We start from the raw sequence: 27642 nt of genomic DNA, 5'->3' as shown, positions 1-27642 counted from the left end.
ATAGGAATCACAGAGGAGTGATGACAGATAGATTTCATTTTGCACAAGTGAACTTTCTGTACACATTATGAACTCTTGCATGGGGTTATGAATTATGTATTAATTTAAATTAGTGCACCTATCATCCAATAGTATTTGTATAAATACAACCAGGCAGAACAACTCTGGCAGCGGCTCAACTGCTTTGTCCCACCGGACACAACGGATCACAGATTGGTGTACCTGGCAGCTGTACTCCACCATGTGATCGCTGGGATAACATGTCCAGTAGTAAACAACGACCGTCATGCGGGGTCACAGAGTTTACATGGTAGATGGTCAATCACAGCTATCACAATTTCATTATGAATGCACACCGTGTAAATAACTGCTTATACAGTGATCGTCACTGTAATAAACAACTATAGTATAAAAAAAATCTGATCACATCCCCAGCGCAGTACAGTGTCGCTATGGTGACAGCACTGCTCTGGTAACAAGTTAGTAAAAAAAATAAGCACATTTTTTTTTTATTTTATATATGGTCACCAGAGCAAGTGCAGAGTCACCATACTGCTGTGGTGGTCATCCTGTACAATGGCTTCTCGGATATCACTGTATGCTAGTGCCACCAGCCATTATCTCTGATCATCACCACAGCAATACAATGTCACCAGACCAGTGCTGCCAGTCAATATCCCTACTCACTGCACCCACACACTGTGTCCCTGATAACTCCCACACCAGTCAAATTGTCACCAGACCAGTGTATGCCAGCAACAGCATTTCTGATCACTGCCACAGCAGTCGCAGTGTTACCATAGCAGCGTAATCCAGCAAGCGTCCCCGACTGTTGCCACACCAGTTTCAGTGTAAGTCAGCAGCAGTGTTCCTGATCACCACCACACCATTGCGGTCTTCCCTGTGCCTGAAATAACCCCTGCCTGTTTACTGATCACACATTCCTGCATGTCGTCTAGGTTGATCCTTTGACTATTTGCGGACCATGTCTCTGCCTGGGGCCAGAACTGACCCATCTGCATGTCTGACTGACTATGTCCCTAAGAGCCACAATACCCAACCATTCCCTGAAGACAACTGCATTCCTGGAACTCTTGTTTTTCCTTTATTTAGCCTCCGGTACTTCCTGGCCAGTGAACATGGCATTCTTGGGAGAAGCCATATATCAGTAGGGTAGGCTTGCTTGGAACAGAGACTGCTATGTGATGCTGCACTAAGCTATATTCCCTGACCACTCATCGAGAGGCCACTGTTACTTTTTGATACAATTGGTTGATCTGTGTGATACACAAGATTCAACGTCCAGTTTATAATCAGTCCATAAAGTCTCACACGTGATACTGCTATAATCAGGGAAAGTAGCCGAATGCGTTCGTTTTGGGGAGCAATTCTAAGGGCTCTTTCACACGGGCGATCCGATCAGATCCGCCTGTCAGTTTTTTAGGCGGATCTGATCGGATCCTCCATGCAGCTCTATGGGGCCGCGGGTGCCAGCGGAGACACCTCCGCTGACACCCGCTGCCATCCGCATCCGATCCTGTGCTTGAAATCTGGACGGATGGAAACCCTATTTTTCCATCCGTTCAGTAATCGGAGCGGAGCGGATCTGATGAGAGCGGACAAGCGGTCCGCTCTCATCCAATCCCCCATAGAGGGCAGCGGGGGCTGAGACACCTCCCTCTCCGCAAGCGGAGACGGAGCTGTCACCCGCCCGGCTCAACGGGGATCGCGGATCGATCCCCGCTGAGCAACACGGATCCGCCTACGGAGCGGACCGTGTGAAAGAGCCCTTAGAGTATGCTGTGTGTGAAAAATATCTTATTGTATTGACAACTTTGTATAAAAGACATAATTTTCATTTTCTTTCTGCGTTTTCCAAAAGACTCACCATGTCCAAAAAAAATACCATGGGGTGTTTGCTTTCCCAGATGTTGTCATTATGTGGGTGTTTCCACTGTCCTGGGTGCTCCAGAGCATCCAAAAATATAATAGTCTGGAAATTTGATGGGTGATTTATGAGTAATGCACAGTATCTCACTAAAGTGAGTACACCCCTCACATTTTTGTAAATATTTTGTTATATCTTTTCATGTGACAACACTGAAGAAATTACACTTTCCTACAATGTAAAAGTAGTGAGTGTACAGCTTGTATAACAGTGTAAATTTGCTGTCCCCTCAAAATACCTCCACACACAGTTATTAATGTCTAAACCGCTGGCAACAAAAGTGAGTACACCCCTAAGTGAAAATGTCCAAATTTGGTCCAAAGTGTCAATATTTTGTGTGGCCACCATTATTTTCCAGCACTGCTTTAACCCTCCTGGGCATGGAGTTCACCAGAGCTTCACAGGTTGCCACTGGAGTCCTCTTCCACTCCTCCATGACGATATCACAGAGCTGCTGGATATTAGAGACCTTACACTCCTCCACCTTCCGTTTAAGAATGCCCCAAAGATGTTTAATAATGGTTTAGGTCTGGAGACATGCTTGGCCAGTCAATAACCTTTACCCTCAGCTTCTATAGCAAGGCAGAGGTCGTCTTGGAGGTGTGCTTGGGGGTCGTTGCTATGTTTGAATGCTGCCCTGTGGGGCTCAGTCTCCGAAGGGAGGGGATCATTGCTCTGCTTCAGTATGCCTCAGGACATGTTGCCATTCATGGTTTCCTCTGTGACAGACGTGGGTATCAGATCCCTGCCCTCTTAACTAACTCATGACAAAGAACCAACCAATCTCTCACCCTGCTGTCACTTACGTAACAATGCCACTCTCAGCTGCACCCTGCACAAAGATTTTCCAGCTTGCGTGGGAGGAGTGTTCTCGATCGCTGCCGACCTCCCGCAATCTTTGGCAAAACTGACAGGAGAGCCGTCTGTATGTAAACAATGCAAGACGGCTCTCCTGTCAGAGGCAGGGAAAGATCGTGTGATTCAGCTAAGCTGAATCACTGATCTCTCTCTGCTTCTGTTCAATGCATCCCCCCCACAGTTAGTAAGCACATCTAGGGAACACATTTAACCCCTTGATCATCCCGTGTTAACCCTTTCCCTGTCAGTGTCATTTATACAGTAACAGTGCATTTAGTTATTTAGCACTGATCACTGTATTAATGTCACTGGTCCCCAAAAAGTGTCACTTAGTGTCAGATTTGCCCACCGCAATGTCGCAGTCCCGATAAAAAAAAAACGCTGATTGCCGTCATTACTAATAAAAAAAATTACATTTTTTTTTTTAAAAAGTCTATAAATCTAGCCCATAGTTTGTAAATGCTATAGCTTTTGTGCAAACCAATTAATTTACGCTTTTTGGGATTTTTTTTTCATTAAAAATATGTAGCAGAATCCAAATTGGCCTAAAGTGATAAAAAAAAATTAGATTTTTTAAATTTTTTTGGGGAATGTCTTATATTAGAAAGTAGAAAATATTGTTTTTTCAAAAATTACGTTTTTTTGTTTATAGCGCAAAAACGAAAAACCGCAAAGGTGATCAAATGCCACCAAAATAAAGCTATTTGTGGGGGAAAAAAAGATCATCAATTGTATTTGGGTACGGCGTCACACGACCGTGCAATTGTCAGTTAAAGCAACTCAGTGCCGAATCGCAAAAAATGGCCTGGTCATTAAGGGGGTAAAACCTTCTGGGGCTGAAGTAGTTAAAAGCCCAAAAGGTGCCCCTTGGATTTTGGGACCCTCTATGCATCTAGGCTGTAAAAAAAGTCTCACACACGTAGTATGTCCATACTCAGGAGGAATAGTCAAATGTTTTGGGGTGCAATTCTAAATATGCCTTTGCTTGCTTGAGGCTGACTAAAATTACAACTTTGTGGAAAAAAAAAAACAAATTCTATTTTACTTCTTAATTTTCCCCCAAAACTTGTGAATTTTAAAATTACAACTTCAAAAAAAAAAAAAAAAAAACTCACTATGCCTCCTACTAAATACATTGGACTTGCATTTGTACTGTCCTGCTATTTTAGAGCCTCAAGAAATTAGATAAGCAGTCATTACATCAGGATTCACAAATTACATACATACATATATACATAAACACATACATATCATTTTGTAGATGCTATAGTATGCACAGACTAAATAATATAACAAAGAAATGAAGAATACATTTTGGCCCAAATTTATGAAGAAAAACATTTTTGCAAATAAATAATTTAACAGAAACTAAGGCCCCGTTCACATAGGGGCGACGCTACTTCGCACCGCGACCTCCGAGGAGCGGCCGCCACGTACTTCATAACATTGAAGTCTATGGCGGTCGCCTCCTGGTCGCCCCAAAGAAGCTCCGGACCCTTTTTCTAAGTCGGAGCGACTTGTGTCGCTCCTATTAGAACGGGTCCGCAGCTTCCCTATGGGAGGCGACCTGTGAGGCGACCAGGTCGCCTCACAGGTCGCCTTAGTGTGAACAGGGGCTAAGAAAAACATGTTTTTTCTCTCTCAGTTTTTGCTATTTTTTTTTCTTTTTGCTTACAATGCAAACTAATAACCTAGTGGTTATTAAATATCAGCAAAAGAAAGATCTATCTTAAAAAAAAAACAAAAAAAAAAAAAACACCTGATAACAATTTAAAATGTGTTGCATGACTGAGTAATTGTCAATCAAAGTGTGACAGCGCTGAAAAATATCATGGGCAGGAAGGGGGTGAAAGTGTCCAGTCTTGAGGTGGTTAAGCTGTCTGTATTGTGTATGCTGGATAAGACATTAAACCACCCAACATGTTTTCCCAAGGGAAAACTACATTCCAAATCACAACCATATACTCAGTATTTAACAAAAAGTATAAAAAAAACAAACGGGAATTTTACTTATGAATTATTTTATTTATTACAAAGTAATGTACAGTCAGGTAAGGTAGAGCCTGATATTCTCCAATAACACTCTATACAAATCTCGATAATGTTTGCATGAATACCCTTTAGCTGTAAAGATGGTACAAGTCTGCCTCAAAACTATTTAGATATGTAATGCTAAATACCATTTCAGTAACCGTTTCATTATATGGGAAGATGAAAGAATCCCAAAAGCACGGCCCAAAAGGTCATAAGTTGCGTTATTCTAGAATGCTGAGCTACAAATCTCAAACTGATACCAAAACCATAGCAATGTCCCTGTACAGTATATAGTTTGTCACAAAATGTATATATCCACACATGGAATGACCATACCCTAAAGGAAAACTGCAGTAATGGAAATATGTGGGAAAGGGAGTGGTCATTGCTTATCAATAATATCGTTATTTATATTCACTAGGACCAAGAATCTGATTTGACAAATTCTATGAATAAATCAAAAAACAGGCCAAAAAAGGCAACTTTAATAAAAACAGTACATCTGTCACTGATTTAAAGACTTGTGAAACTTGATTTGCAATAGTTATTAGTGGCCCTTTTATAGGTTGTCAATGGCCCTCTAATCCACGAGTCGTGATTTAAACAACCTTAAAATTAACTTCCAGTTTCCACAAAAAAAAAATAAAAAATAAACTGCTATTTGAATATAGAGTGTGTTCTCCCATAGCCTTTTTGTAAAAAAAAAAAAAAAAAAAAAAAAAAAAAAAAAAACACAAGAACAAGGATAGGCGGTGCCTTACCTTTTCTCCAATGAAGCTAATGGGAGTGCAGGTTGCACTCCATTAGCGTCTTCCCTAGCCATACTGGGGAAAGTGATACCAGGACCCAGAAGTGACATTTTACATGTTGCTTCAGGGTCATTAACAAGAGGGGTAGATCACCTGACAGCCTACAATCTTTTTGTCAGATTTACACAAAATCCCCGCAGCAGATCCCTACAAACCGCTATTTATTATTTTTTTACCTTTTGGTTGGTTAAATATACCATTGTTTTAATTTAGCTGCATCTGTTCCACAAGCACAAAAGAGCACAGTAATACTGCCAGTGCCCAGTGAGCTTTTAACTTCCGGTGGACTCTGCAGCTTATCAGTTCTGCACAGGTTACATCTGTTAACTCCACCTCCCCTCTAAGTTATGTGGATAAGGAAAGAGGGATGTGTTCTGTACTACTTAGTACACTTCCTGTCCTAGGGTGACAATGCTTCTCCTCCACAGATACAGTACAGCAAGTGAGTGTGGAGGTAATAGGACAAAAAAAAAAAAAAAGGGACAAACTCCAAAACTTTCCATCATTCGTCCTCAGCACTACCAATTTTCCTTTAATGTATATGCAATGCGTCCGCGAAAAATCGAAAACGAAAGACTGCGCATGATCGGAAGTTGCTGCCGACCCGGAAGTTTATCAATAAAAAACACAAATGGATAATTTGTATCTATATTCATTGCACTAATATGAACTGAGCTCTCTCTCTACACATACAGTGTACAGGGGATATATAAAGTCTATACACCAATGTGGCCTCAGGGGTCACACGTATACGTACTTACATCACACTCTACGATCAAACATCCCAAGAAAAAAAAAAAAAAAAAAACGGATGAGAAATTTTGTGTAACATTATGAACTGTCAAATAAAAATGTTTAGTCCCGGTTCCCATTTGTGCGATGCAGGAACGCTGCGAATATGCAGCGTGATCCCGCATCGCATCTGCACCTCTGGCAGTTCACACTGCCATATGCGATACGCAGGGGGGGTGACAATTAAAAGTTAACGACACCCCCAGTTGCGATCGCATATCGCAGTGCGATCTGCAAGTTTGCACAGAATCAGATCACACTAGTTTGTTTACACAAGCGGGTGGATTTCCTCACTCGATCCCCGACGATCGGGGAAGAGCGGCAGTGATCACCGCCTCTCCTCCCCTGGCCCGACTGCGGCTGTGTCTGAATACAGCGGGAGCGAGCACGCCGCCGAGAGAGGGAAGAATTTGGTGACGTAGGTCTATATTGCCAGACCTTAACGAGCCACTTTGCCGCAGTACTGTCAATGTGAGCAGTCGGCAAGTAGGTAATCTAGGTATTTATTATTTTTAAGTTTTTATTATTTATTTACATATTGCGCAGCATGCTCCAAGCACAAAGATAGATATGTATGTATGCGGCCCCACTGAAAAAAGCCCAGTAACGTGAAGCTACATATATGCGTGCGTACTGTTGGTGGGAAAAGGTTAAGTTATCCAAATGATGTACACACTGCCTTAAAGGACACACATACACTGTTTATTCAGCCTATTGGTAGGTAAGGCGCAGGCAGCTATTGCTAGGATGCAGGCCATTGTGTCTAATGTCCTTCACTGCAGGTGGCTCTTGTACTTAATTGAAGTACATTTGCACTGTATACATGTGAACAGTAGCACTAATGTTAACATACCTACACGGAAAATAGAGTTCATAGGCAAGTTTTTCCTTTTTGATTTTCCAAGTCTAAATGCAGCTGTGTGCATGGGGCCATAGCATTCAGATTCACTAAAAAAAAAAAAAAAAGTGCTACTTTTGTGGCTGTGGGTACATTAGTCCTTATGGTGAAAACGACATGCCTGCCATCAGATCCAGATACATAAGCAGCTAAAACGAATTAAAGATATACTTTTCCTGTTTAAGCACAACTAAAAGCAGTTTGTTTGCCCTAGCAGGTAGATTTTATGGTAAAATAGACTCTGTATGCCTCTTCTGCCATATATTCTCTCTCATAATAATCTCGGTCTGCTAACTGATCAAATTATACATTGACAACCAAAAATACACAGCTCAGTGTACAATCCTGGCATCTTATGCCTCGTTTCCACTGAGCGGAACGGTTCGGGAGGGTTAGAATGGTCCGGTCTATTCAGGTGAGCGTTTCCACTGCAAGTCGGGCCACCAGGGACCATGCGGGGTTTACACCAAATGAGGTGTTTGTTTTGCTCTTTCATTTGACGTGAGCATTGAAGTTTTCCTGTCCGCCAATCAGTGGAATCTATTGTGTGACGCCAGTAGCTCCGCCCTAACCGTACCGTACCATTTCCTATGGCCCTACATCTGAAGCAGGACCAGGAATGGTGCGGTTTGGTTCGGTTGTATGGGCCACTTTCATAATAGAAACACCCAAAATAGCGTACCGTACCAAACCGATCCGAACCGTTCCGCTCAGTGGAATCGAGGCATTACATGCACAGAAGTGAGGACACCCATGACTATAAACAAGGGACACTTAAAAGGTGAAAAGCACAAAGTGAAAGGCTTACAGAAAAACTTTGCACATAACTGATCTGATGATCATTTTGACATGTTGCTTTCACAGACAACCTTTGTTTATTCATTATTTCATCATACACTGCAGTTTTGTGATCCCTTTTCTGCTAAAATAGAGACTGGATTACAGCCGCATGGGCAAAGTGCTGTATCCCAGGGCTGTGTGATTCTACCATCAACACAGTCCGTGCTGTTGGGGAATCCCTCCCGCTGGACCATTGCATCTGACAGCAGAAGGCTTCCCTGCTGTGAGAATACAATGATCACTACTGGCGGCAGTGATTGCACAAGAAAAACCAACAGGCTGGTTGTAGAGACGTGGATCAATTTTGATCCACCTACAGCCGGATTAACCCCCCTAGTTTTCTCCTTACCCAGACCAACAGAGACTTGCACAGTACTTGTGCTAGACAGCTAGTACTGAAATAAATCAGAAATACTGAGTGCAGACAGCTTGGAAAGGTGTCAAAAAGTATAGTGGTCAAATGCAATGGACATGTTTAACGACTGTCAAAGACTATGGGCATGTTACAGGAAGCTATAGGAGTAGTTGGAGACTGAGGAGTTATAGACTGAAGACACGTTATAAATGACTGCTTTTACTGTCCCTTTACAAATCAATGCTTCCACATTTGTATCCCTGGAAATCTATTTTAATTATCTACTGACTGGGACAACTGTCCTGAACAACCTGCAAAAAACCATACCACCTGTGATTCCTGGCTTCATAAAATCTTTTTAAAAAAAGCATATCCTCCGCCACTTAACAGCAGCCAGGGCTGTCATTCCTCACCATTGGTGGTCTCCTCCGATTCCTACCTTAGCTGAATGGTTGTTGGAAATGGATTCTTATCATGAATCTAGAACATCTCTTGGTAACAGAATATGACAGGCTAGATCAATACACAAGTAAACTATCTGTGCATCTTGGTCTTTATTCTGCTACAAAACAGAGCTGCACGATTAATCGTTAAAAGATTGTGACCTCGATTCACCCCCCCTCACCCTCTTAAGTGCCGATTCACATTTCTGCGATGTGGGAACGCTGCGAATATGCAGCGTGTTCCTGCATCGCATCCCTGACAGTTCACACTGCCATATGCGATATGCAGGGGTGTCAAACGTTAACGACACCCCCAGTTGAGATCGCATATCGCAGTGCGATCTGTAAGTTCGCGCAGAATCGGATCAAACGCGTGTGAACCACCATGCGATCCGATTCTGCTGCGGATACAAAAAAAGGGTCCTGTGCGTGTTTAGTGCGATTACGGTGCGAATTCAGCCAAACTGTATGGCTGAAATTTGCACCGCACATGAGATCGCATGTAATTTAGGGAGCAGTGCGCTCCGAATTACATGCGATCTCTGTGATCGCACTAATGTGAACCGGCACTAAAACAGCATGTTCTCGATTCTTACAGAGCCGTTTCCTGCTCACTCACAGCTGTGAAAAAGAAAAAAAAAAAAAAAGGAGTGCCTCCAGCAAATGTTTATCAACATCATTAAGGCTGCTAGATAACTATAAACACAATGTATCTTTGTTCTTTTCGATAAGGCCCCGTTCACACTGGGGCGACGCTACTTTGCCGGGCGACCTCATAGGTCACGGCGTGCTGCTCGCCCCGCGACCTCGGAGCGGCCGGCACAGACTTCATAACATTGAAGTCTATGCAGGTCGCCCCAAAGAACCTCCGGACCCTTTTTTTAAGTCGGAGCGACTTGGCGACTTGTGTCGCTCCTTTTAGAACGGGTCCGCAGCTTCTCTATGGAAGGCGACCTGTCAGGCGACCAGGTCGCCTGACAGGTCGCCCCAGTGTGAACAGGGGCTCAAAGGAATTGTTGTATCCCACAAAAAACAAAAAAAACAAACCCTGCAGGACAATGGCATAATGTATCGCATACTAGCACATTATGATATACTTACCTTAGTACTAAGCCCCGATACGGTCGCCTGGACACCGCTGAGGCAGCTGACATCTTCCCTCGGCGTCTCTTCCGGGTTCCGTGACTCCTGCGCTGTGAGTTGCCGAAGCTGCTTTGACGTCACTCCCGCTTATGCGCGTGGGAGTTCACTTTCCGGCAAGGAGCTCTGAAGGTCCGGGAAGATACGCCGGACCTTCAGACCGCATGTGCCACTGATGTCAGCGGCTGCATGCAGGGTAAATATCTCCTATACCGTGCAGGTTTAGGAGATATTAATTTTGCCTGCAGGTAAGCCTTTTTTACAGGCTTACCTGTAGGTAAAAGTTAAAAAGCAGAGTATACTACCGCTTTAACTTCTGTCTGAAAAGGAGGGCAGTTTAACCTCTTAAAGGCTACGCCTTTTTCTGACACTTGTTGCTTAAAGCGGAGTTCCGGCCTCAAAATCGAAAAAAATTGATTTTGGGCCATCCGCTTGCTGAGTGTCACCTGAAAAAGAAATGGATGCTCCCGATTTTTTTTTAGTTCACTTACCTTATTATAGAAGAAAATATACTCACCTTTCTTCCACTTCCTCCCTCTGCGGCCACGGCCCGCGACGTCACTTCCGGCTTGCGATCGCTCCCAGGAGTCAATGTTTATTATCTACAAATTTATTATCTAAATTTCACCCCCAAGGCCGGAACTCCGCTTTAAAAATTAAAAATAAGTATTTTTTTGCTAGAAAATTACTTAGAACCCCCAAACATTATGTATATATATTTTTTTTTTTTTAGCAGAGACGCCTAGAGAATAAAATAGCGATTGTTGCAATATTTTATGTCACACTGTATTTGGGCAGAAGTCTTTCAAAACCCAGTTTTTTGGGAAAAAATACACTTTAATGAATTTAAAAAAAACTAAACAGTAAAGTTACCCTAATTTTTTTGTATAATGTAAAAGATATTACGCCGAGAATCGTGATCTTTATTCTAAGCAAAAAAATTGTGATTCTCATTTTATCCGTGCAGCTCTACTACAAAATATTTCTCTTTGTCCTGGTCATGGTGAGGTTGGGTGGAAGTATTTCCCAACCCCCTCCCTCCTGAACCTCTCATCTGTTTCTCCTTCCCACCCAAACACCTCACCCTAACTTTCCTATTAGCTACTCTTCCCCAACCTACTTTCTCATCTTTCTAAATAGTTTTACATACACCTCCGCCTATTGATGAGTATACTGTGGCAAACACTAGATATGTTCCTACTGAAATGAAATAAGTAGATACACTACCAATGATTCCTAGGTAGGCAAAACATACAGAGAAGCCATAACATAATAAAACTAAATAATTTATAAGTGATTTTACCTGAATATGATTTGGTTCTGTGTGTGTACCTCTATACATCTACATTCATATCTATACTTAAAAATACAAAACTCTACAGGATACACCACTGTGTGACTTTGAAGAAGACTATTGTAATGGTTTCTTTTGTATTATTTCTTAAAAAAAAACTAAACTAAAGACTAAGGAAAAAAACACACACAACACATAGAAAGTGAAAAGGAATATGTAGCACTGAAAACCGGAAAAAAAAAAAGAAAAGGAAGATAGTGGGAAAGAAATAAACCAACCTATTTACCTACTAAAGGCTATACAGTATTTGTCTTCATTGGCCTAAGCAAACAGGGGCCCCAAGAGATGCAGGTTAGGTACCAGGGCACTAAGTCATCCTGAATATAGACATGACTGACAGTGTTTTTTGAACCTCAACAACAACTCGTGTCATATATATATTACAATTTTTGCCTACACATGAACACTTACAAGATTACTGGCATCGCCGTGCATTGATTACAATTTCTACTGCAATGGTTTTTGGGCTCCTGGGTACATCGACGCAGTTTGCAGAGACTTAGGGTCCTTTCACACGGGAGTTCTGTATGTCCGTTTTTCATCCCATCAGTTTGCGGATGAAAAACGGACATAAATGCATGTCAATGGGATTGCGGATTTCAGTGGATGGCCATCTGCTGACATCCGATTTGCGTCCTTTCCGATCAGTTCCGTTTTTTGAAACAGAAGAGAACCCTATTTTTCTTCAGTTTAAAAAACAGAACGGACGCAAAAATGGATGTCAGCGGTGTCATCCACTGACATCCGCAATCCCATTGACATAAATTATTTCCGTTTATCATCCGCAAAGGAATGGGATGATAAACGGACAAACGAACGGACACTCCAAAAGTGCATCCATGTCTGTTTAAAAAAAAGTCACTGAGCAAAGGAAAAAACTGAACGGACCGTGTGAAAGGACCCTTATTCTGCAGTTTTCCAGGGCGACGAAAACGTATGAAAATGATTCCCTAGTAAATCCTATGTAACTGTTCACACTTCTGGAGCACTGCGCTTTGAAAAGTCCTGCAGGCTGCATCTTTGGTGAAGATTTTCAAAAGCACACCAACAAAAACACCTTCCATTGTAATGCCTCGTACACACGCAACGATTGTTGGCCGTGAATTTTCGGCCAACGTCCCATCGGCCGATTATCAGCTTGTTAGTATGATGATTCCGACAACCGACTGCGACTTTTCGGCCGAACAAAATCTGGTGTGCATAAAATTCTTGTTGGCCGTCAACAGAACGGCCGATTGTTCCTCAGTCAGTACAGATTTCAGCAGACAAAAATCAGATGAGCAAGACTGGGCATGCTCAGAGAAGAAAAAACACAGGGAAAGTAAACCATCACATGACATCACTTCTGAAGTTGGTTTTTGTTGGCCGAGAAAATTTGTGTGCAGTCTAGAGCACATTTCAACCAACAAAACAACACTGGACAAAAGACGGCCGATCGGTCGGCCAATAATCGTTGCCTGTGTACGAGGCATTAAGTCAATGGAAACACATCAAATGTGCATAAGTGTGCAAGGGCCTTAAACGATCTGCAAACATGTTGAAGGGAGTATTGTGTATGGAGAATTTTTTATTGCTATATATGTCAGTATTTAAATTACATCAGCACTTTGTATAGGTCTTTATTTTATCAGGGTGAAGTGCTGCATTGAAGATTGTGTTTGATTTTCTGTTTCCATTTATTTTTTGAAGTACACTTAGAGCCGGTTCACACCACTCCGACCTGTCAGGCGACTTGGTCGCCTGACAAGTAGCTCCCAATGCTGTGCAATGGAACCGTTCTAATCAGAGCGACTCAAGTCGCTCCGACTTAGAAAAAGGTTCCTGCACTATTTTTCGGCGAAGTCAGAGCGACTTGCATTGACTTCTATTATGAGACGTCGTTTGCAAGCCACGATGAAGTCGCGCTGCACGGGTGACTTCAAAGTCGCCCAAAGTCGGGGCGACTAAGTCGGATTAGTGTGAACCGGCTCTTAGGCTCGGTTCACACTGCCCTGACATGAGATCCGACTTGTTGGACCCCAAGTCGCATGACATGTAAATTCCAATGTTAGTCAACGAGAGCTGTCTTAATTAGCACTACTGAAGTCGCTCCGACTTTAGAAAAGGTTCCTGTACTACTTCAAGGTGACTTCTATCCCGAGACTTTAATAGAAGTCACCTCCAAATTGGATGTGGATTGATGTGATTTGGATACATTACAGGAAGGTTACCCAGGCATTCCTGAAAGTTGCTTCTAAAAGTCGTATCAAAGTAGTACTCAAGTCGCATGACTTTCAGGTCGCAGTAGTGTGAACCGAGCCTAAGGGATTTATTTATATATACACTTTTTTTTTTTTTTTTTTACTTTTTTGTGACTAAGGCCTCTTTCACACGAAATGTCCGATTAGGGCCGCCTGCCAGTTTTTCAAGTGGACCTATGGACCATTGGGTGTAAACGGACTTCTGTTCGTTTACATCCAGCTAAATCATTTTTTTAAGAATACGGAAGGAGCAGTGTCCAGCCGCTTGCCAATATCTGCAAAAGGCTGAAATATCACTGAAGATGGAGGTTGTACCGAGGATGCTCACATTAAGCCCTCGTTCACACTGAACACAGCTATCTCATTGGAATCATCTGAAAATAACCGTCATTTTATTTTTTTATAAAGCATCCATATCTTGGTGTATTAGCTTTGTGAGCGGTGCTTCTTCTATTATCACAGTATGTACATGCAGATCTTGGCTGTGTCAGGAAAAAAATATTGAAAAAAAAAAATATTAAAAAAAAGGTGTTTTTATGGCGCAAAGGAGGTTACGGTGCAGCATAGAGCCTGTCAAAATGTATGACAGGCTGAAAGATGCGTCAGCTGAGCAGTACTTGCAGTCAGAGGACGTATGCCACACACACACAAAGCTTTAGCATAGTGGGGTTTTCTTTTTTGTTTTGTGTCTTTTTACCTATTAGCCAAACTGCTCATGTGGATAAGATGTAAAATAGAAAGAAAGTCTCTAATGGGCCATACACACTATAAGATTTTCTGAAGATTTTTTCCTTTAGATTTACCAAAACCATATAATATGAGGTCAAACCTAAACACTTTCAATTTGTATGCAATCTGGCAGGCCCTTACACTACATAGAAAAGGTAAATCTGAAGGAAAAAGTCTTCAGAAAATCTTATAGTGTGTATGGTCCTTAAGTCCTCAAGCAGCAAGTGAAAGGCAGAATTCAGGTCCCATGCACTTGGACATTAAAATGCATGCAGCCAGATGTGTTCAGAGCCAATTTCTAAATGCATCTGGAAGCATGTAACGCTTTGCTATCACTGAATGCACTCAAGGTGTTCAGCAGCATCTTAGTGCATTCAGTCTAGCTGAATTCACAGAAATAAATTTGTGCGCTCCCAGACCATTAGCTTGGTTTTATGCTGATAAACACATTTATATTTGAAACAAAGGAGAAACGGATCTGAGAAACAAAGTTAGTTATTACGCACCAAATCGATTTCTCCTGCATTAAACACAGGAGGCCTCACACTAGCCTTTTGCGTTCAGTTTATTAAAGTGCAGGAGAAATGATCCGTGAGATATAAATAAACGTTGTCCTTCCCAGATCTCTTTTCCCCTGCGTATAAACATACATGCATTTACACGTGTTCAGAGTATAAGGGGCCAATTCACACTGACTTGCGCAAAAATGCATGTACATTTAAATCCACAAGTCGCATTTTAACACACGCTGACATACATTTTTCATTTTATAGCAACGCAACGTTATGGTGGGAATAGGAGTTATTGGAAATTGTTTTCCAGATGTCCTTCCATTGATCTTTTACAGCTGCGCTAATATGCACTGATGTGAATTGACCCCTAATCTGCACCTGGACGCACAGATTTCTATTTTCTCTGAATAAACCTAAATAAAAAGCACATAAGACCAGGTAAACACAAAGCATTACTTATACCATTTGAAATGAATACCTGCCTTTAGAAATGTCCCATAAGCACATATAAAAACATACGTATATCATGCCAGTGGGAAAGCCTGCTAACGGTGACCCGCAGGTTAGGGTAAAACTCAGCATTTTACTGTACAGACCGCTGTAGCACAAGTTCTGCAAAGGGGTGGTGTGATGTGCGTTTGAGCGCATCCCCCTGGGTATTCCAACGTTTCATCCATTTCTATGCACTGCAGTTCAGCGATGGTAAATAGAAGCAGAGAGTATACAGAGCGCTCTGGTCTGGTGTGAAAAAACGCATAGAGCACACACTTTCCCGCACTGCACTGGCTGGCACCCAGGGTCACAGGGCACACTGGAAACACCTGTTTTTTGTGTGCCCTACCAGTAACTGCCACTGATCCAATGCAAGAAAATGGCAGTCACCAAACCTAGTGTGATCAATCCCTGAATAAGGCCCTTAGACCTCATGTGCATTAATGCTTTGGTTTGTGTACATCAAATCACAGCGTTTTGTGGAGGCACAGGTGCTACATCTGGCCCCTCTGCCAGCAGCCTATCACCATCTATAAACAGCAGCTGGATGCTATATACTGTGCGGCACTCATGTTTAAGGGATAAGTTCATTTTTGGGAAAATGTTACACATTCCACACATTTTTAGGGTGGAATAACATGTTCCCACTCCTGCAGCCTCTCCCTGATCCCCCTTCCAATTGTGACAGCAGGTCAGGGATCTTCTCCTTGCACCCGCTGTCACAATCTGAAAAGAATGCAGCCATGTCATTCATTCAAAGAGCTCTTTGAATGAACTACAACTTAACGAGCTATCAGGGCACTGCAGAGCGCTCTAATAGTTGGATTCTTCCTGTCATTCAGTAACTGCCTGCCTGTATGAGATATGGGTAGACTGCTACACAGACAGTTTGCAGGAGGCTACGATTGCACCCACAATCTGCTGATCGCAGGTGCAATGCTTTAAAGGCTCCTAAGAAAATAATGTACACTTATTTTTTTTTACCTGCAAAAATTGTAATTATTTTTAGAAAGGCAAACTTATCTTTTAAGTCTGTATGCCTGGGAAGCAGAATTCTTGTGTTCTGGGCACGTCTATAAGGCCTCGTTCACATAGGTTGATTACGTCTGTGCTCAGTTGCAGGTTTTACCAGTGTTCTATCAGAATGCAGCTATCCATCAGATCGTGCAACAGAAGTGACATTAAGACCAAAAAGCACTTACTGCACATGCACAATGCGGTCCACGCCCCTATGTGTTCCAAACACTTCATGATCTGATGGGTAGCAGTAATGTGATAGAACACCCAAGCGGAGATCTTTCTACACCCAGCTACGTCTTGAATTGCTAAGTGATTTTACTAAAAAATGAGCGTATATAAATATAGTATGTTGACATCTGTGATGCTGTTTTGATGTTACATATTTGAAAGAAGCTGGACGCCAGCAGTAGGAAGTTGGCGGAGGCCATGTTGGTACACCCCGCACTGCTCATCCCTAACACTTTATACTTTCAAAATGAAACATCCAAACAGCATCACAGATATCAATACACTATATTTGTTTATATACACTCACTTTATTGCTAAAATTACTGAAATAAAAGATGTAGCTGGGTGTAGTAAGATGTCTGCATGGGTGTTCTATCAGATTATGACTGCCCATCATCACGCAAGTGCTTTTTGGTCCGATTGTCCCTTCCGTTGCACATCAGATGGGTAGAGGCATTCTGATAGAACACTGGCATAGGGATACACAGGTGTTGCATGCATGCTTGTGCAGGCTGTCCCGTTCAGGTCTACTGGGATGCAGTCGATGTGTCCCAATATGACATCTGTGTGGGGCTGTGCACTTGTCCCCACATGAATGTCATATTGGGGCTTGGTGGCTGTGTCCCAAAAGACATCTATGGGACTGCCGGTGTAACGTTAAAAAACCCTACCGCGTGAAAATTCCCTACCCTTGTCACTTCCTGTCACATATATCATGGAACAGCTGAGCAGCTTACCACTGCGCATTCTCACAGCTCAGGATACGTCATTGAACAGCTGAGCAGCTTAGCAGTGCGCATGCTCGAAGCTCCGGAGGGTAGGGAATTTTCACAGTAGTGAGTTGTAAAGTTACACTGCATCAGCTGTTGCCGCGGTGAATATAAAACATCTCTGCTGCAACATGAAATCATCTCCGCTCCTACCCCTATGACTTCCCTGATCTCGGCTCCTAAATATAAAAGCGGAGGGTGTATGAAAATATAAATCACGGAGATCTCGGCTCCGTGATTTATATTTTCATAGACCCGCTGCCGCTTTTACATTTAGTAGCCGAGATCAGGTTAGTCACAGGGGTAGGAGTGGAGATGATTTCATGTTGCAGCAGCAACAGCAGATGCGGTGTAACGTTTCAAAGCACTACCCGTGAAAATTCCCTACCCTCCAGAGCTCTGAGCATGCGCACTAGTAAGCTGCTCAGCTGTTCCATGACGTAGGTGCACCGGAAGTGACGAGGGTAGGGAATTTTCACGGGTATGGTTTTTTCGCAGAACACCGGCACAAGGACGCACATAACACCTGAATGGGAAAACATGGCTGGGCATGGGTGTAATTCCACCATGTGAACGAGGCCTTACCCTCAGTTTACATTGGCGCAATTTGACAGGTCAAGTCGCAGCCTACTGCCGGCAATCAGAGTGTCTCAATCGGTGCGACGCCGTACTGATTTCCAAAAGTAGTTCCTGCACAACTTTTGGCGACTTCAAGAGACATCAGTGCATGATCCCGCACAGTTGTCCCGAAGTGGGACTGAAATGCTGCTTTGAAATTGTGCGAGTTCAGGTGAAGTCACACAATTTCAAAGCCGTGTTCTTTGTGAATGAGGGCTTAATGTGAGCATCCTCGATACAACCTCCATCTGCAGTGTATTTCAGCCTGTCGCAGATTTCGGCAAGCGGCTGGACGCTGCTCCTGAACACCCCGAAAAAAACGCCATGATTTCATGCACATGGGCCAAGGTGCTAGTCACGCACAGGTGTCAAACTGGCGGCCCTCCAGCTGTTATGGAACTACAAGTCCCATGAGGCATTGCAAAGCTGATAGTTACAAGCATGACTCCCACAGGCATAGGCATGGTGGAACTTGTAGTTCTGCAACAGCTGGAGGGCCGCCAGTTTGTTACCCCGGCGTGTGTACTAGGCCTTGGCAGATGAATAATTAGTGGTTGGGCTACATGTAAACGGGTAATTTAGGCCATTGCGAATTGTAGCCACAACAATGTAATGAACCTTACCGCGGTAAGGTGCGTTCGCTATAATGACACGTCGCTGGCGACCACACGTACTCGCAGCTGTGCGTCGAGCTGCGCCCACTGGCGACCTGTCAATATAGCGAATGGGTTCAGGAGATTATTGGCGCTACAATTCGCTGGCGTGAATGTAGTCTAAGTATGTGGGCATTAGGAGGATGGAGAAGGTGAAGTATAAAGATAGCAGTGTAGCACTATCTATGTGTAAAACACACACACAGCCATAATGAGGTGTATAGAAATAAAGCTGAGGTAATAGTATGTGTGGTAATGTGAGGCAGACGGCTGTGTTGGCGCCAATTTCCAGTGAGAGTGTGACACATTAGCCGGACATGCCGCACACAGGCCGGAGAGATGGAGGGAGGAGGAAAGTGGGGGGGGGGTCTGCTGACATAAGGTCACCTTTCCATATACACACAAAGCCTGCACCCCCCTCCCTACCCGTCTAGGAGCCCCATAGCGGTGAGCAGGCAGAGTGCCGGGCCGGGAGGAGCTGGGATCTCACCTTGTGTGGAGCTCCTCTGCCTTCCTTCCTTCAGCCTCGGTATTCAGTGTCTGTCCATTCCCAACCGGCACACGGCTCAGGGAAGGCCGGCTGTGGTGATCAGGCTGAGGAGAGCTCTCCTGACTGTTTCCTCCCTGATCACAGCCTCTCAGCAGGCGCACACATCCACACACAAGAAGCCTATTGTATTGACACTGCTCGCTGCCTTCCCATGCTCCTCCTCTTCCACTTCCTCCCCACTCTCATCCCTTCCTCCCCTGTCTGCATTCCCGCACATAGCGGCGGTGACACCATGGTGACATGTATGGCCTCCCTCATGTCACCGCTGACACGTGTCTCTCCTCTTTCTAGGACTGAGGGCCAGGTGTTTCCTTCACACAGCACTCAGCTCTAGGCTGGAGTTCCTTATTTCTACGATTACTATGACAAACCTACACCTCGTGCACACTGCAGCTTATAAAAGCTGCTTTTATTTCTCCCCCTAAGCACCCGTTTACATGAAGGGCCTCATGCACGCTGGGCGTTTTTACAGCGGCTGTTTTTGGCGTCAGATGTTTTATTTCTGCAGCCAGTAAACGCCCCGGCATGTTATCCTATGTGTCCATGCACACACAGGCATTGTTATCAGCAGTTTATGGCAGGGGCGTTTTCTGACTGGAAAAAAAACCCACAACTAGTGGCTTGTAGGAGGCGTTTTTCAGCTGTAAAAACACCCTAACTCTGACAAAAGCGGCTATTCAGCATTTATCAGTGCTTTTGAACCATAAGCTTTTGTGCTACAAAAAAAAAAAGGCTACAGCTGAAAAACGCTACTGCACAAAAGCTGAAATACTCCAGTTTTCTAATGGCGTTTTAATAATGTCCAATGTGCATGAGGCCTTATTTCTCTGCCTAAGCCCCTCCTCACATTTTGAGGCGTCAGACGTTTTATCCAGTCAGAAAACGCCCCAGCCATAAACTGCTGTTTTTGGCGTCAGACGTTTTATTTCTGCAGCCAGTAAACGCCCCGGCATGTTATCCTATGTGTCCATGCACACACAGGCATTGTTATCAGCAGTTTATGGCAGGGGCGTTTTCTGAATGGAAATAATCCCACAAGCAGTGGGTTTAGGAGGTGTTTTTCAGCTGTAAAAACACCCTAACTTTGATAAAAGCGGCTATTCAGCATTTATCAGTGCTTTTGAACCATAAGCTTTTTTGCTAAAAAAAAAAAAAAGGCTACAGCTGAAAAACGCTACTGCACAAAAGCTGAAATACTCCAGTTTTCTAATGGCGTTTTAATAACGTCCAGTGTGTTTGAGGCCTTATTTCTCCGCCTAAGCCCCTCTTCACATTTTGAGGCGTCAGTCGTTTTATCCAGTCAGAAAACGCCCCAGCCATAAACTGTTTTTGGCTTTAGACGTTTTATTTCTGCATCCAGTAAACTCCCCAGCATGTTATCCTATGTCTCCATGCACACACAGGCATTGTTATCAGCAGTTTATGGCAGGGGCGTTTTCTGACTGGAAAAAAAACCCACAACTAGTGGGTTGTAGGAGGCGTTTTTGAGCTGTAAAAACACCCTATTTCTCTGCCTAAGCCCCTCTTCACATTTTGAGGCATCAGACAAACGCCCCAGCCATAAACTGTTTTTGGCATCAGACGTTTTATTTCTGCATCCAGTAAACGCCCCAACATGTTATCCTATGTGTCCATGCACACATCGGCTGTTATCAGCAGTTTATGGCAGAGGGCGTTTTCTGACTGGAAAAAACCCCACAACTAGTGGGTTTAGGAGGTGTTTTTCAGCTGTAAAAACACCCTAAGGGCTCTTTCACACGAGCGTTCCGTATGTCCGTTTTTCATCCCATCCGTTTGCAGATGAAAAATGGACATAATGTATCTCTATGTAAATACGGATGTCAGCGGATGACCATCCGCTGACATCCGTTTTTCGTCCTTTCAGTTCAGTTCAGTTTTTTGGAACGGAAGAGAAACCTATTTTTTCTTCCGATCAAAAAACGGAACGGACGCAAAAACGGATGTCAGTGGTGTCATCCGCTGACATCCGTATTTACATAGAGATACATTATGTCCGTTTTTTCATCCGCAAACGGATGGGATGAAAAACGGACAGACGGACCGGATGACACAAGTGTCATCCGTGTCCGTTACAAAAAAAAAAAAGGACCTGATCAGGCAAAAAAAACTGAACGCCCGTGTGAAAGAGCCCTAACTCTGATAAAAGCGGCTATTCAGCATTTATCAGCGCTTTTGAACCATAAGCTTTTGTGCTAAAAAAAAAAGGCTACAGTTGAAAAACGCTACTGCACAAAAGCTGAAATACTCCTTCAGTTTTCTAATGGCATTTTGATAACGTCCAATGTGCATGAGGCCTTATTTCTCCGCCTAAGCCCCTCTTCACATTTTGAGGCCTCATGCACACTGGACGTTTTTACAGCTGCCGATTTTGGCGTCAGATGTTTTTTTTCTGCAGCCAGTAAACTCCCCAGCATGTTATCCTATGTGTCCATGCACACATAGGCTATTATCAGCAGTTTTTGGCAGGGGCGTTTTCTGACTGGAAAAGTAACCCAGAACTAGTGAGTTTTAGGAGGCGTTTTTCAGCTGTAAAAACGCTCTAACTTTGATAAAAACTGAAAAACGCGGCTATTCGGCATTTATCAGCATTCTTGAGCCATAGGCTTTTGTGGGAGTATAGTTTTGCTAAAAAAACGCTACAGCTTAAAAACACGTGTATTCGGCGTTTATCAGCATTTTTGAGCCATAAGCTTTTGTGGGAGTATAGTTTTTGCTAAAAAAAACACTACAGCTGAAAAACGCCTACAGCTTTCTACTGGCGTTTTGATAACGTGCAGCGTGCATGAGGCCTTATTTTTCTGCCTAAGCCCCTCTTCACATTTTGAGGCCTCATGCACACTGGGCATTTTTACAGTGGCTGTTTTTGGCGTCAGATGTTTTTTTTTCTGCAGCCAGTAAACGCCCCAGCATGTTATCCTATGTGTCCATGCACACATCGGCTGTTATCAGCAGTTTTTGGCAGGGGTGTTTTCTGGCTGGAAAAAAAAAACACAACTAGTGGGTTTTGAGAGGCATTTTTTCAGGTGTAAGAACACTCTAACTGATAAAAGCTGAAAAATGCAGCTATTCAGCATTTATCAGTGTTTTTTTGAGCCATAGGTTTTTGTGGGAGTATAGTTTTGCTAAAAAACGCTACAGTTGAAAAACTGCAAAAAAAACTGAAAAACTCCTTCTTTAGCTACAGCTTTCTACTGGCATTTTGACATCCAGTGTGCATGAAGGCCTGAATGCGGCTTTCACACAATTTCGAAGCCACATCTCAGTGTGACTTTGAAGACATCTGTCCAGCTTCATGCACAGATGTCTACTAAAGTCACACACAAAATCGCCAAAAGTAGTGCATGTATCGCAAAGTCAGCATCGCATCAATTTGAACACTTCCATTGCTTGCCATAGGCTGCGACTTTTCAGTCAAATCGCATGACAAATCGCTCTAATGTGAATGGGGACATATAAAGCTTGAAGAAGCTTCTGCTCTCTGGTGCGTTTTTAATTTTTTGCTAGTTTCTGAACTTTTTTGAGTTTTTGTGAGGATATGCGTTTTTTTCACAAACCCTCCCCTCGGGTCATTTTTCTTTTTTGTGCTTTTTTCACACCTGTTCGCATGATTTTTGGTGCTTAGACATCTTTTCTGCTCATATGTTCCTCTCAAAAATGCAAGTTTGGTGGGGTTTTTGTTCTGCATGTAAGCTCATATGCCTGTAAACTCCTGAAAAAGCCATAGTGTGCATGGACACATTGGCTAACATGGAGAGGAGTTTCCAGGCAGAAAAAATGAGAACTCAAAAAAGCTTAAAAGCCTGTAGGAGCCGCTTCTTTGAGGTGCAGTGTACATGAGCCCTTATCCTGGCCTGCTCCACAGCTTTGCGCTTTTATGTGCACTTTTTAACATAAAATACATAGGCCTCATTCACACGGGCACATGCATTTTTCAGGAGGGCATGCAAGTTCCTGCAGGCAGAAGGATGCATTAAGACGAATTTAACCACTTCAGTACAGGGCACATTTACACCCTTCCTGCCAAGGCCAATTTTCAGCTTTCAGCGCTATCGCACTTTGAATGACAATTGCGCGGTCATGCAACACTGTACTCAAATTTATTTTTTTTATCATTTTCTTCAAATAGAGCTTTCTTTTGGTGGTATTTAATCACCGTTGTTTTTTTTTATTTTTTGCTAAAAAAAAAGTTTATCTTAGTTTCTGTCAGAAAATGTTATAAATGGGTAATTTTTCTCCTTCACCAATGTGCGCTGATGAGGAGGCACCAATATGCAGCACTCATGGGCACTCATAGGTGGCACTGATATGCAGCACTGATGGGTACTGTTAGATGGCACATGATAGGCGGCACTGATGAGGAGGCACTAATATGCAGCACTGTTAGGCGGCACATATAGGCAATTGAAAGAGTGGTATCAACGTGCCTTACAAAAATTATATTTCATATTACATTGGTTAGGGCTCATTCTACGATGAAATGTGGCCCCCTGCAATTACAGATTTAACAAGCCAGACTAGCACCTATTCATAACAACCTTGGACAGCAGACAGCTGTATTTTGCATATAGATGAAAAGACATTGACATGTTCAACACTTTTCCATTCATTCATTCAGACACTTAACGAGTTAAGGCTTAGCATTTAGATTACAAGACATTTTGCATAGAGACTGACACCACCATAAACAATTGACAATTGCTTACATTAACACAGACAAGCTGAACACAAGACGGACCGATACTACAACAAAACACCTCATATTGACACAAATGCATAGGGAAACAAAGCCTTTCATGTACAGTTTTTCTATTGTCAAATTGACCAGTAAAGTATAAACCAGTTAAAGCATTTTTTTCCCGCTCAAACATGCTTTAAATATGAGCTTCACCTGCAATAAAATTAGTTGTGACTGCACTACGTTTGAGTGCTATGTGTTGTCATAACTCCTGGCTGGACGGGGGTGAATTCACTATCTAGAAAGGGGGGTTAGCAACTGAAGGGCTGTAATATCATCGTGATTGCCTCCTGACAAGATTTGAGCTAACAGTTTTGGTGTCAGAAGTGGGATCTGCCAAAAACACAGTATGGGGTAAGTAATTATATTTTTATTATTATTATTACTACCCTATACTGTCAGAGCAGATAAACGGTACCCAGTTAACCGCAAATTTTAGCACCTCCCGGGAATCTGAAATTCCCAAAGATGGGGTCTGATACTCCAGCGCCTGAAGCGCCAAAGATAATATGGGGTCTGGGACCCGGTTACAAAGCAGTACTGTGTGTGATAGTGAATTCTCCCTCCAAAACGTGTATATATTTGTATAGACACTTAAGTGTATTTAGTCGTTATATAAGATTGCATGCCATTGTATAGATGTATGAGGAAATTGTATGTGATATTAAGCTGAGCATGAAGGTATACACTTGGCCACCAAGGATAGTTAACAGCAAACCATGAAGTCGGGTGTAGATAAATCTGATTATTAAGACGCAGGAAACCACATAAATTGGAAAACTAGGTTTTTCCAATAAAGTATAAATACTGACCTCACTACCCCTATATAGATATATATAAACCTTCAAACTCAGCTGAAGTCAGGGAAATTTTCAAGGTAAGGAGAATTCCGAGAAAATGATGAAATTTACGTTTAGGAAGATTGTATGAAAATTGTATCGTGTATGGGCAACCTTAGATCCATGAATCGTTATGTTGTGTTCGTTCTAACACTGTTCCTAAAGGTGCTGTATGAGCAAAGCATTTCATAACATTGAATGAATGTTGGTTGCATAATAATTTGTTTTGTGTTTATTACTTATGTTTTAAAGTGATGTTATTTTGCCACAAAAAAGGTAACAAATCCGTACTATACTTGTCATGGCAGCTTTTAGAAGCAAGGAAATATATATTTGGTGTGTAAAGTGTGACCTTAAGGACTAAAATTGTATCTCTATCCTTAAAAAAAATCGTAAGCAATTTTGAACTTTCATCATTAAGGTTTTGTGTCACAACTTTTCTTTCTTTATCACTGACTTTTTAAAAAATATATTTTCTAGTGCCTTTTTAGCAAACAAACCCCCCCCCCTCCCCCCTCTCCTGTCTGTGACACAGGTAACTGCAAAGGGACTGTAAATAGTTGTATTGTCATACAAATTTAACTATCAGTTTTGCTTTGTAGAGAAAACAAGTTTTGAGGAATGTTCCGAATTGCTGAAGAATGGGTGACGTATGGGTTCTTGTATTCAAATGAGAAATTACTAATGTTTTGAGCTGCTCATTTTTTTTTCAACCATGGTGAACAATAATAATTTTTTTCTTTAAGTTTATGGTATACCATAATAATATAAAAAAAAAAATATAGAAATCCACGTGGTAATAATTACTTTGACGTCAACAATTTTTGGTATTAGAGAAGTGCACTGTTAGGAAGGGAAATGTTTGACATGCTTACTGTATGCTAAATTCCTCTAACCGTTGGTTTATTTTTAGGAGGAAGAGTAAAATGTTTTGTTACTAAACTTTTCTTGATGCTTATTCCTCAGATAACTTTAATTTGAGATTTTCAGAACGACCAAGCACAGCCTTCAACAACAACCAACCTTATGGGAGTATTGTTTCCAAATTGTTTTTTTTCTGATTGATTAGACTGTTTTTTTGGGTGTTAGAAAGTTTTTATTTATTGGGTGTCAGATATTTGATGTGTTCTAATTTGACATATATGAGCTGTGGCATAAATGAGGTGCTATGCTTTAGATAATTAAGCATCTCTGGTCCTTTTTTTTTTGTAGAGTTTTCTTTTGGTATATTGGTACATACTTTTGTATTCTGGTGCTAAACACTAATTTTTGCATCCATGATCTAATTTATGCACTTATGCTTTTACTACCTTTTCTCTTGACAAGATTATTGGTATGGGATAACGTGCTCAGGCAGATAATGTAGTACTACTCTTATATTATAATCTTGGATAAAAATGAAATTTTACAGATTTGTGTGCATATACCATATGTAACTCTGGAAACTAGTGAGCTGATTGTCATTTATATGTCACAGCACGTTATCAGATGTGCAGTATGTGAAATCTGTATTGTTAAATAATAAAATAGAAAGCTGTCATTTAAAAAAAAAAAAATAGGATGGAAGTGGATGGCTTGTTGATAGTATGCTAAGAATTAAAATGAATTTATGCCAGCGTTACTACTTTGATAAAATTTTAAAGGTAACCTCCTGCGGTGAATTCAATTAGTTGATCTCTTTTCATCCTAAAAGTGACTCATTGCCCAGGTTTTGCATATGAATGGTCCTTGAAGTCAGATCCGGTGTCTCCAAGGCTATTTGGTTTCAATTTCCTGTTCAGGTGTCACCAAGCAAACTGTGCAATCTCTTATAAATTTATGTTTGCATGAGTACTGACTTCTAGCTGTTTTGTGTGTCTCTATGTGTCCATGTACACAAGACAGCTTGAATTTCACTCCCTGTTGTTCAGTGATCACAGCATCTTAGCCATGCAAGGGATACTCAGTTCTAGGTAGCTGCCTGCTTGGGTGAGTCAGAGGACTGCAATTTAACCCATCTCCACCTTTGGAGGAATACAAGGCAGTTCAACCCCTCCAAGGGCCCTCACCATTGTTGCATGTGTAGACATGCTGTGTTCTCCCAAAACAGTGCCATTAAGTATCCTTCCTGTTACCTGCCTTCCTGTAGGCCCTAAACCTCAGTGCTGCGAGTAGTTTCACTAGCATTTATTTTTGCTGCCTGTCTATAGGCCAGAAGCCCAGTGGCGCAAAATACTCCTGCCATTCTTGTAAAACTTGTATTTTTGTCTCTGTACTTACCTGCTATTCTTGCTAAAGTCAGAATGACTTCAGACCCGTCTCAACCCCATGAGTCCATTTATTCTCATATCTAGAGATTTTGGCAAGAGGAATATGTGGTAATTGAAAAATTAAACAGTGATTATGGTGATATCTCGCTCTCGTTTCCTTTACCAACAGGTGCACCAACCCACCCATTCAAGCCTGGAGACAGAGTCCTGGTGAAGGCCCCTCCATAAGCTGACGTCGCTAGACCGACCCTACGGACCCCCTGCAATAGTTCAAGCAGTGACCAGAACAGTGGTATTGACAGACAACTCCCCGGTTTGGATCCACGCATCGCGACAGACGGAAGCCCCACCCCTGGACCAGACGAATGACTGGAGATTGTGACGACGAGCACCAGACGAATTCCAGCTGGATCTAGACAGACGCATTGGTACAATGCCAGCGGACACCCCTACTCCTGGAAAACTTCCCATTTTTGCAGCAGTGGTACTGTTTACAGCAAGTTGAGCACTAGTAG

General features: G+C 42.4%; 1 protein-coding gene across 1 annotated transcript in view; it reads right to left on the bottom strand.

Moving 5' to 3' along the window:
• JADE3 (jade family PHD finger 3) overlaps positions 1 to 19459 on the bottom strand; it is a 163599-nt gene extending 144140 nt beyond the window's left edge. The window contains exon 1 of the mRNA XM_082246078.1: positions 19224 to 19459. The gene's annotated coding sequence lies outside the window, so the exon portion shown is untranslated. The remainder of the gene's footprint in view (positions 1 to 19223) is intronic.
• Between the last annotated feature and the right edge of the window lie 8183 nt (positions 19460 to 27642).

The sequence above is a fragment of the Pelophylax lessonae genome, assembly GCF_965119305.1.
Source record: "Pelophylax lessonae genome assembly, chromosome: 2".
Classification (NCBI taxonomy): Eukaryota; Metazoa; Chordata; class Amphibia; order Anura; family Ranidae; genus Pelophylax; species Pelophylax lessonae.
Note: the sequence above shows the minus strand (reverse complement) of the source record. Positions and strands in the feature narration are given on the sequence as shown.